The sequence below is a fragment of the Adiantum capillus-veneris genome, chromosome 4 (genome assembly GCF_014529385.1).
Source record: "Adiantum capillus-veneris isolate H3 chromosome 4, ASM1452938v2, whole genome shotgun sequence".
Lineage (NCBI taxonomy): Eukaryota > Viridiplantae > Streptophyta > Polypodiopsida > Polypodiales > Pteridaceae > Adiantum > Adiantum capillus-veneris.
Window position 1 is genome coordinate 26,782,778 of NC_140934.1, and position 10,718 is coordinate 26,793,495.

Here is a 10,718-nt window from a genome sequence, read left to right on the forward strand (position 1 = left end):
GTAGGCTCACAAGTTAAAGAAAAAGAAGGGAAGGCTTGGGTTGAGAAGGCGCTTGGGTTGAGAAGGCAATAGCGCCTGGCGCTATTGCTCAAGGGAACTTTTTTAGGATTTTAGAAAGTGAAGGGAAAAAAGAAAAGGAGGGCAGCGTCTTCGAAAAAGAGGAGGTTTTTTCTTTGGGGGAAGAGAAGAGAATTGAGGAGAGAGAGAGAAGCAAGAGGTTTTTCACGCTCGTCAAGTGAAGGGTACAGGAAACCAAATCCCTGTGAAGCGGCTCGGAAGAGCAAGCGCCTTGTAGAAGAGGGAGCCAATAGGGGCCACTTTGAGGAGGAGGCCGAGAAGAGGTGTGCGAGGTGGCACATCGCCAGTTGAAAGGGCGCAAGAGAGAGGAGCGCCATGAATGAGTTCGGATGGGGGTACTATCAGAAGAGGTTCATGTGCCCATGGATTTGAAGCCAGTCAAGAGGATATAGCACCATGAAGTGCCTTGAAATGACGAGAGCTCTACAGAAGAGAGGACCAATGAGGGATGCCAAGAGGAGGAGCTGCTACGCGAGCGAAGCCAACAAGGGATTTCTTAGTGAGGCATGTGTCCCCACTATATGAAGCGATGATGGCCATGGTGGTGGCCAAGAGCATACCATATGGATCTTATACGTGGGTTTTTTCTTTGAAGGAGAAGCTGCAATTTTTTATTTTTGGCATCGTCTCTCCCCCCTTTCTTCTTTGCTTGTCTCCAGGGAGTGTGGGCCAGTGTGTGTGAGCGTGTGCGTCCCCCGGGCCCCCTGTGTGTGTGAGAGAGAAAGAGAGAGTGGTGTTCAATTGTGGAAGAGTTGGAAGCGGGCAAGATCGGTGTGATCGTTGTCTAGCAATTGTGCATATCGGATGTGCATTGGGTGGAGTACAGACGAGGCCCTGCTAGTGTGAATTGTCTTTTGTGAAGGTGTTTTTTGAGAGTACAGGGGTGCTGTGAATACCTTGAGCTATATAGGGGCCATTGCTTTGTGTGTCGGGTGTGTTCCCCATTCTCCCTCTCCAACGTTTAAACACAGGATCCCAAAATTCTTGAGGAAGCAGTAGTGTAGGCTCATATCCATGATGATCTAGATGAAAAAATATTGCATAGCACGGTGAGAATCCTAGTAGATGATGGTGCATCTCACAATTCCATTAACTAAGTTGGTGAAACACTCAATTTGCCGGCATACCCCTAATACTCAGCAACACAAGGTAGTTATGATAAGTGGTCCTGATGTTGAGGTGTGGGATACACTTGCGAGAGGGGGGGGGGGGGGGGGGGGTATGTATAAATTGTCTATATCACATACATTCAAGGAATATTTCTAAAACTCCTTACCTATGAATTTTTTCTAAATAAAATACACCCTTTTTCTATTCTCAATCTGTAATTTTTCTCCCAATTCCATTTTATGGTACCTTTCTATATGTGAAAATGTGAGAAAACATGAAATTTAATAACCCCTTCTGTTGCACTCACGTGATAGTCACATTACACCCTTTTTCTATTCAAACTGTAAATTTTTTTCCATTTTCATTTTATGGTACCTTTTGATATGTGAAAATGTGAGAAAACATGAAATTTAAGAACCCCTTCTGCTGCAATCACGTGATGATAGTCACATAATTATTAAGTGACCCTTCCCCCCCCACGGGGATACATAGGTAAAGGGGGTTCCACTTGAGATTCAGAGGTATCTATAGCATTGGATTTTCAAGTCATGAATATGGATGGGACAAATGTGGTATTAATCCAAAAGTGCTTGCAAGGGTTGGGGTCCTCATTATATCGAAGCTATAAGCATAATAGTCTAATGTTTGAATCCATGGTGTGCATGTGTTGCTATTGGGGAAAAAGGATGTGCCTCCCTCCCGATTTATTTATACATCCAAGCTTATGAAGCTCTCTTCAAGGCAATGATAAAGAATAACTCTTTTTGTGTTACTCCTTTTGTCATTTTTTATCCAATGTTGATGATACTTCCATTCCAATAGATGATTCCTCAATGCTGCATTCTTCTTCTCTTCCCTTCTCTTTCTACTTCTCTGTCACCACAAAAAGAAAATGTTTCTAATCAATTAAAATAAATTTTAATGGAATACAAAGATGTATTCCCCAAAGATTTATCTCCTATGTTACCACCGACGTGTTCTATGCAACACGACATAGACGTGGTTGCAGTTGCTAAATCCATTAGTAAACTGCCTTACAGAATGGATTATTCTGAGGCTTTTGAGATGGAATATGAGCTTGCTGGCTATCTTAATAGAGGGTTTATTCAACCAAACCCTTCACCTTTCACATCTCCCATTTTGTTGGTGAAGAAAAAAGGAAGTACTATGTCCATGTTCATAGAATATCGTGGTTTAAATATGTCTAACATTAAGAAAAAGTATATGTTACTATGAGTGGATGAGTTGTCTAATAAACTCACTCTATCAAAATAGATTTGTGGTCAGGGTATCACCAAGTGTGCTTGCTGATATACCTAAAATTGCTTTCCAAACAAGGTTGAACATTATGAGTTTTTGGTTATGCCTTTTGGCTTTAACCAATGCGCCAGCTAATTTCATGACACTCATGGACATTATTTTGAAACCATATTTGGAGAAGTTTTTCATCATTTTTCTTGATGAAATTTTAGTGTACAATGCATCTAAAATAGAGCACTTACGACATTTGAGACAGGCACTTAATACGCTTCAGCAACACAAATTATATGCTGAGGAAACCAAGAGTGTTTTTTTTAAAGAAGAAACTCACTATTTGGGGCATGTAATCTCTACTGCCTGACTACATGTGGATCAATCCAGTGGATACCATGCAAAAATGTCCTTCTCTATAAAATTTGAAAGAGCTCCATTTTTTTTGGGCTTCGTAGGTTTTTATCAAAGGTTCATTAAAAATTATGTCCAACTTGTTATTCCTATGACGGACTAAGGGAAAATAATTTCATTGGGGAGAATCTCAACAACAACATTTCAATGCACTTAAAGTCGCTCTAGCTACAACACCATTTTAGCTATTGTTTATCCTATAAAACCTTTCGTGCTTGAAACACACACACACACACACACACACACACACACATGTCACTATCTCTTGGCAACATGTTGGAACCTTAGATCCTTAGCCTAATTCAATCGTTGGCCTTAGCAATTCCAGTGGTGAAAACTACCTCTCAGCACAACTAGGCTTTTTTACCCCAGTTAATGGATGGGAGTGAACCCTTAAGGATCATATAGTTACTATGAATAGGAGCACACATGGTGATCTTACCAAGTTGGGTAAAATGGGAAAGCAATTGGATTTGACATAGTGGAACCCTCCTCTTAACCAATTCCCCCAATAAATTGGTGGGAACTTAACCCTTAAAGCTTTTTGGGGGTTGATGAGCACTATCACATTCGGGTATGCTACATTTATCATGGTGCTCCCCCCAAGCAGGCTGGGTAATGAACCACTTGACTGGGTCTTACTCTAGTTATATCTCCTCTCTCTCTCTCTCTCTCTCTCTCTCTCTCTCTCTCTCTCTCTCTCTCTCTCTCTCAACACCAACACCTCATGCCCACTGGTAGCTCACACAAAATTCAAACTGGAGGCTTTCATATGTTTAGTTGCACCACGGTATGGTTTTTTCCCTGTCTCCCTCTCTCTTTCCTACCGGTGCCTCTACTATCTACCATTGTTAACAAGTTTGTGTAGCTGATTGTCTCGGTCCTTAAACCGATCGTGTAAGTAGCTTATGGGGGAATACTTTACTCACTAAAATCGCTCGCAAGACCTCCAGGAGCTACTATGGATGAAGGTTATGGAAACTCTTGCCCCTTTTAGCTTTGATTGTGTTGAGTGTGTTTGGGAAAGAGAGGTTGAGTGCATTGTCTCTGTGGAGCATACTGTGTCGTTGGATTGTTTAACTACTTGCCTTCACGGAGCTGGTCGAGTAAGGTATGGCCTCTCAAGTTGGTGCCTAAACATGTTTGGGCTTTTTTTTGTTTGAAAATCTCTGGTTTACTACTTCCATAATCAAATTAATGGAGTCTTAGTGCTATTACTTTGTGGGCTGATCATAAATTGTTTTTTCTCCTTGAGGGCTATGTTTTATGTTGCCTAGACTGGTTGTTATTAAGTTTGTAAACGTTTTTAATGATTGGATCTTGGTCTAATTACTAAATACTATTTTCAAAAGGGTGTTCTTTTACTTGAACATCGGTTTTACGTGGCTATGATCTACCAATATTTGGTGATTAAAATTAAAAAAAAGGGGGGGAACACTTCATCTGGTTTAGTTTTTTGAAATGCCATGAGAATTATTGAGCAAGTTGTGTAGCTCCTTCTCATGGTATGGTTATTGAGAAGAATTTTTGTATTGTTATAGGCTTAAGTTTAATATGTAAACATGCACTATTTTTTAATGTTTATTAGAATAAGTGAACTGCTAAGAAGGGTTTTTTTGCGATGGGATAAAAACCATTAACTTTTGGGACGATTTTCATGGGACACCTTAATATTTTGTTGGTTTATTACTAGCTTTGTGTTGTACAAATCATTAAGCTTACGACATTTATTGTGTATTTACACGAATATAAATGACACTATATTAAATCAGGAGAGAAACCCTTATCAAAGTGTTGAAAGTGAAGATGGTTTCTATAACTATGTATGATGATTCAAACCTAAGCTAGCTAAAAAGTTCATTAAATTAGTTCATTGTCTACATATAAAGACCATACATTTTAGAGAGAGAGAGAGAGAGAAATTCCAAGAATTCTAACAATCTCTTTACTTCCACCCTCTTCTATGGAGAGTTAAGTGCATGCAAAAAATGAGCTTCCAATGTCATCTAGCCTATTCTATGGAGAGTTAATATGAGAGAGAGAGAGAGAGAGAGAGAGAGAGAGAAATTTTCAAGAATGCTAACAATCTCTTTACTTCCACCCCTTTTCTATGGAGAGTTAAGTACATGCAAAAAATGAGCTTCCAATGTCATCTAGCCTATTCTATGGAGAGTTAATATTAGAAATAGAAGAGGAGGGGGGGGGGGGGGAGGAGAGAGAGAGAGAGAGAGAGAGAGAGAGAGAGAGAGAGAGAGAGAACACAAGATGGAATACAAGTTACAACTCAATAACTGAGCTTTGGAATAGAAACCTCAAATATGAGCATGTACAAGAAGTGGCTTTATAGCCAAAATGCAAAGCAAATATGACCTCATGAATACTGTCATAAGATGTTGATCTCATTGTTTAGGTCAATTCTTGGATGCTAGCATGTTCCCACACGTAAGGTTCTTGAGAGATTCCTTCATTTGGCTCATCGATAGAGCTAATCTAGGAGATGGCACTTAGCTCAAAAATGAGTTTGGATTCAAACAGAATGGAAAACACTTGGTCATCAAAAAGTACACCTAAATCACGAAAAATACACCTCACCTTTAATTTGGCCAAAAGTTCTCAAAAAACTAAAAAAACATCATTTTTGGAGCAACTTAAAAAAATAATAGTGAACATTGTCAAAAAAACTTCAATTTTTTGAACTAAAGTCAATTTAAAAAGTTTTGTAAGACGAAAAAGTGCAAATATTTATTAAAAATTTACGCAACAATCCACTAAAAAAAACAACATCCTCAGAAGCTTACAATTGAAGACTCAAGGCTTTCAATTATAATCCTTAAAATTTTTCCATCAAAATTTTTATGGTTTGTTGACAAAGATGACCAAACTTCTTCAAAGTGAGACCATAAACAAGAACTTCATATCCTTCAAGTTTAATTTATTGATACATTGTTCACTATGTTTTGTTTTCTTGTTCTTAGTCACCTTGATCATCTCAAGTAGTACTTACTTGTATTTGCATCTTCTCAAACTGCTTTGTATCAATGAACATCAATTGAATACAAATTTGTAATACACTTGTATCGTAGAATACACGAGTATGAATATTTTTGTTCATTTGTTGTGTATAGTATTTTAGGATTCAAGTTTTTTTAATTTTAGAAGACAAGAGTACTTCAATCTTGTATTCTAGAATAAAAGTTTTAGCACTTCTCTATTTTAGAACACAAGATTGTAACAATTGTGTATTTTAGAATACAAAATTACAACACAAGTGTATTTTAGAATCCAAGTTTGTAACCCATGTGTGTTCTAGAATATAAGTTTGTAGCACAAGTGTATTCTGGAATATAAGTTTGAAGTACAAGTGTATTCTGAAATACAAGTTTGTAGCACAAGTGTATTCCGGAATACAAGTTTGTAGCATAGATATATTCTAGAATACAACTTTGCTGCAATCTTGTATTCCAAAACACAATGAGAAGGTTTTGCTCTCTCCAGAGGTCGTATCTGTCTTTTCCATCTCCATCTCCATCTTCATGTTCTCCATCTTCTTGTTCTCTTTATCTTCACGTGTGTACTTTGCATGGTTATGTGCAAATCGTTTTTGCCTTTTCGCGCGTGCGTGAAGTTTAAAGGCAATTTTCGGGTCCAGGACTTGGATAAACATATTCAGCATTTGAGAAATTCTCCATCAAGTTACCTAGGGTTTTACCCCCCTTTCGGAGATGTTTGTGCCCTTAGAATTTTGTTTTGAGCATCACAACATAAGATAGTTTTCAGCCATTAAAAAAAAATTCCTGTGTATCTTACAGAAAACATGTATTGGTGTGGAGGTTAGAATTACACATGCATGATGGATTGTAGATACAAAGAGAGCTATGTTTTGGCAATCTTGTGCAGAGAAAGTTTCCATTGGTTGTGTAGATCTTTGTACACATGGTGCGGATTTATTGTTATATGCATAAGGACACAACAAGAAAGCAAGTGTGATTCTTCTATTCTTAATGTACTTTTCAATGAGTATAGGTTGAATGGTATAAACTACTTTCTTTGGTCTTCCTTGGTCAAACAAGTACTTGTTATAAGAAATTTGTGAAATTATGTGGTTGGCTTCGAGATTGAACCGTTGAGTGTTGCTCTAGCCACTCCGCAAAGAGATAGTGTCAGTATTATTGTAGCACCTATTGTTGTTGAGACACTAGAGCAAGGGAGATGTAACTAACATAATACACTTGCTTTTGGTATCATTTTGTTAACATATAAAGATCTATTATGCCATAACTAAAGATATACTTTGATTGTTTTGCTTTAAATACACATAAATTCTTAATTTTCTACTTAAGAAAGCCTTGAAATATGAGGGATTTTTTAATCTTTTTTGTTTGATTTTTGCAAATTTTATATCCTTCTTGTTGTTTTTAAGTATATATTTTGGATTTGGCATGCTTGATAGCAAGAATTTATGATTCTTTTGTCGATGTTTGTAGCTTCTTCTTTGTAAAGCCTTCTCCTTCTGGTGATGCTCATGTTTTTAAGAAGCAAAGAAGAGGTCAACAATCTAATCTCGCAAATCAATCTTCATCTTCTCTAATTGGTTTAGGTCGTACAAGTTCACTCACTCCCTCACGTAGTAAACTTGCTCCAATCAGTCCTCACTTTCAAGCACTTAGAATGCGTGTGTCAATCGTTGGAGCAGATTCTAGAAGACAACTGCTTCCACCTCCTTTCTCTTTTGAAAGTGGTCCTCCTCGACGACATTTGTTACCTGCTCATCAATTACTAGAACAAGCTCAAGGTATTGACGAGACTTTACCGATGGTGCCTTTACAGAGAGTCATTGTTCCCCTTAGAGGTATGCTTGCTACCTCTCATAAAAAAATTAAAAAAACATCAACCCATGACGTTCAAATTCTTTGGGAGCATGCACGACACAAGAATCCTGAAGGTCATGCTTGGTCAATTGGAGTAGGTGTTTTTGGGCACAATCAAACAATTATTGAACCTCTTATTTCTTTATGTCATTGATGATAAAGGTCCCAACAATGAGGAAAGCGTTTTCAAAGTGGTAGGTTATCTTGTTGATGTCGGAGAAAATACCTCGCACAATATCTTATTGTCTTTTAGAAGGGAAATAAAAACAAATTGTGAATGACAAAGAGAAGAACTATGCTTTCAAATTGCTTCATAATTTTAGTTTTTAGTTTTGTTTATGAAGCTTTGTTGCAAAAGTAGAGATAATCTTGTTACTTCACTTTTTGAAAAATTAGATGCAAAATTTGGGGTTTGTAAAGTATAACATGTATGTGTTTTGTTTGTATTTTTCATCACAATAGAGAAATCACAAAGTTTATGTTTTACTAATTGGTCAAAATTTGATGTGATTATGGGAATGTAATTTTTTTGAGTTAAACATGTGATTGTAAATTCGTCAATTCTCCATTGTTTTCAAGATCATTCATTGTTAAATGAAGCATGACGTAGAAATTTTAAGATTTTTTAGCCATAATTTTTATAAAAAAAAACTTGTGAGCTTAAATGCTCACTTTTTGAGTTTTTTGGGCTATTTTTGTGTTTTTTTGTGGCAATCAAAACTATACCTCATGCCCTATTGAAAATTTTTATGACCGTGTTGGAAGGAAAACCATCATGGACTCTAATAGGATTAGAGGTGATGATGCACCAACATGACTACAAATAATCTTGCCATGCATGGCTTAGAGGCTAAACAAATATCAGCTTAGCACAAAGGTATGTGTTCTGAGGTTTAGAGCCCGAGCCACACATATCCTTTAGATGACTTAGAGGTCAATCAATTTGTTAGAGTATAGCAAAAAGTAGTCACTTTAGGTTAATCGATGCATATGATGAGGAAAGATGCATGGGTGGTCCTATCACAAATTTGTTTATCTTAGTAAAGCAAGGGGGGGTCCCAAGTTGTTTTGTAAGACGTTGTTTTAAGCTTTTGATCCCAGTTATGAGGTTCCTTCTGAATTATCTTGGTCAGAATGGTCTTTATGATCTTATTAGTGCTCTCAACTTGTCCACTGCATTTGGAATAATATGGTGCTGATTTTTGATGCTTGATTGAGAAGATTTCAGTCAAAATTTGGATTGTATCATTGATAAAATGGGTTCCTTGATGTGAAAATATCTCAATCAAACAACCATATATGCACACAATATGCTCATATAGGAACCATGTTGTTGACTTTTTTGTGTTTTTGGGCAATGTTTTTGCTTCCACCCATTTGCTCACATAACATGTAGCCATCACTATGTACTTATTCTGCCTTGGAGTAACCTTCTTAAATGGACCCATGAAGTCCAGACCCCACCTCATAAATATACCCAATGGTTGTATTGTGGTCAGAGGTGTCATATCTACTGCAGTTGGTCTTCCCATTCTCTAACAAATATCACATGTCTTGCAAAAGCCCTAACATATGACATCATACTTTGCCACCATAATCCTTCCTGTAAAATCTTTTTGTAAGTGATTTCAGTGGAAAATTGTCCTCATGAGATCCCACTCTGAGCCTCACTTGCATCCTGCCTTGCATGGGAATACATCATCTCAGAAATCCATCAATTCCTAGCCTGTATAATGATCCAGCTATGATAGTGAATTTCAGGCTTTTAATAATCAGAGCCTTCTTGTTGGACTAGGACAATTCTCTAGAAATCCTCAAAGCTTGAGAAAATCATACTTATCTTGCCACTCTAGATATGGCCCATCCATTGCCATATTCTAGAATAACTCGGCATCTACTGGTTCATCTCTTATGATGTAGTTGAAACTCCCTCGGTACTTCTAGATAGAAATTCAGTACTACAGTGAGTTTTTACTAGCTTATGGAAGATTTTAAACTCAAACTTGGGTAGAAACAACATCCGTTTGATTAACCAATCTTGAATCACCACCTTGTCAATCAGAAAGAGAAGTGCTTGATGGTCTACATAAAAGTGGAGTAGCTTTCCCAACAAATAACACTAAATACCATTATGAGTGCCTTTCTCTCAGTTGTGGAGTACCCTTTCTCTGTGATACTAAATCTGCAATTGGTAAAGTATACTAGGTAGTCTGTCTTCCCATCAGGCTGAGTCGAAATAGCCCCCATTACCATACCAGATGCATCCATATGAACATGGAATATCACTTCTCAATCTGGGTGACAAAGAATTAGCTTCATGCTAATGGCCTCTTTTAGACATTGGGAACTTGCCTCACATTCTAAAGTCCATACAAACTTCATTGCCTTCTGGGTCAGCTCATGTAACGGGATGGACTTCGTTGCAAACATATGAATGAATATTCTACTGAAATTAAGTACCCCAGAAACGAGCTCAACTCAAACACATTCCTTGGTGATCTGTAGACACGTTGGACTTTGTCTTTAGCCATTTTGACTCCATTTCTAGACTCGATATGTCCCAAAAACTGTCTCTTCTAGACCATAAATACTTATTTGAAGGGGTTTAAATAAATTTCATTTCTGAAACACCATTTCCAAGAGAGGAGATGCATATCTTTAGTTGTAAACATTGTAAAGTCATCTATGAATATCACCAGAAACTTGTGTAGAAACTCACTAAAATTTTCATCATACATCGTTGAAAGGTTAATGGAGCATTGCATAATCCAAATGGCATTACTATAAGTACATAAAAGATCCTAATTTAGTGATGAATATCATTTTTTTCTCTATCCTCTGGTGCTATCCTTAGTTGATTGTAGCCACTATAACCATCCATGAAACTATTCATCTCGTGGCCATCAATCTCATCCAGCATCATATCAATAAATGGAAGAGGAAAAGTGTCCTCAATGGTATAAGCATAAGCTTTCAATAATTAGCACAGACCCTCAG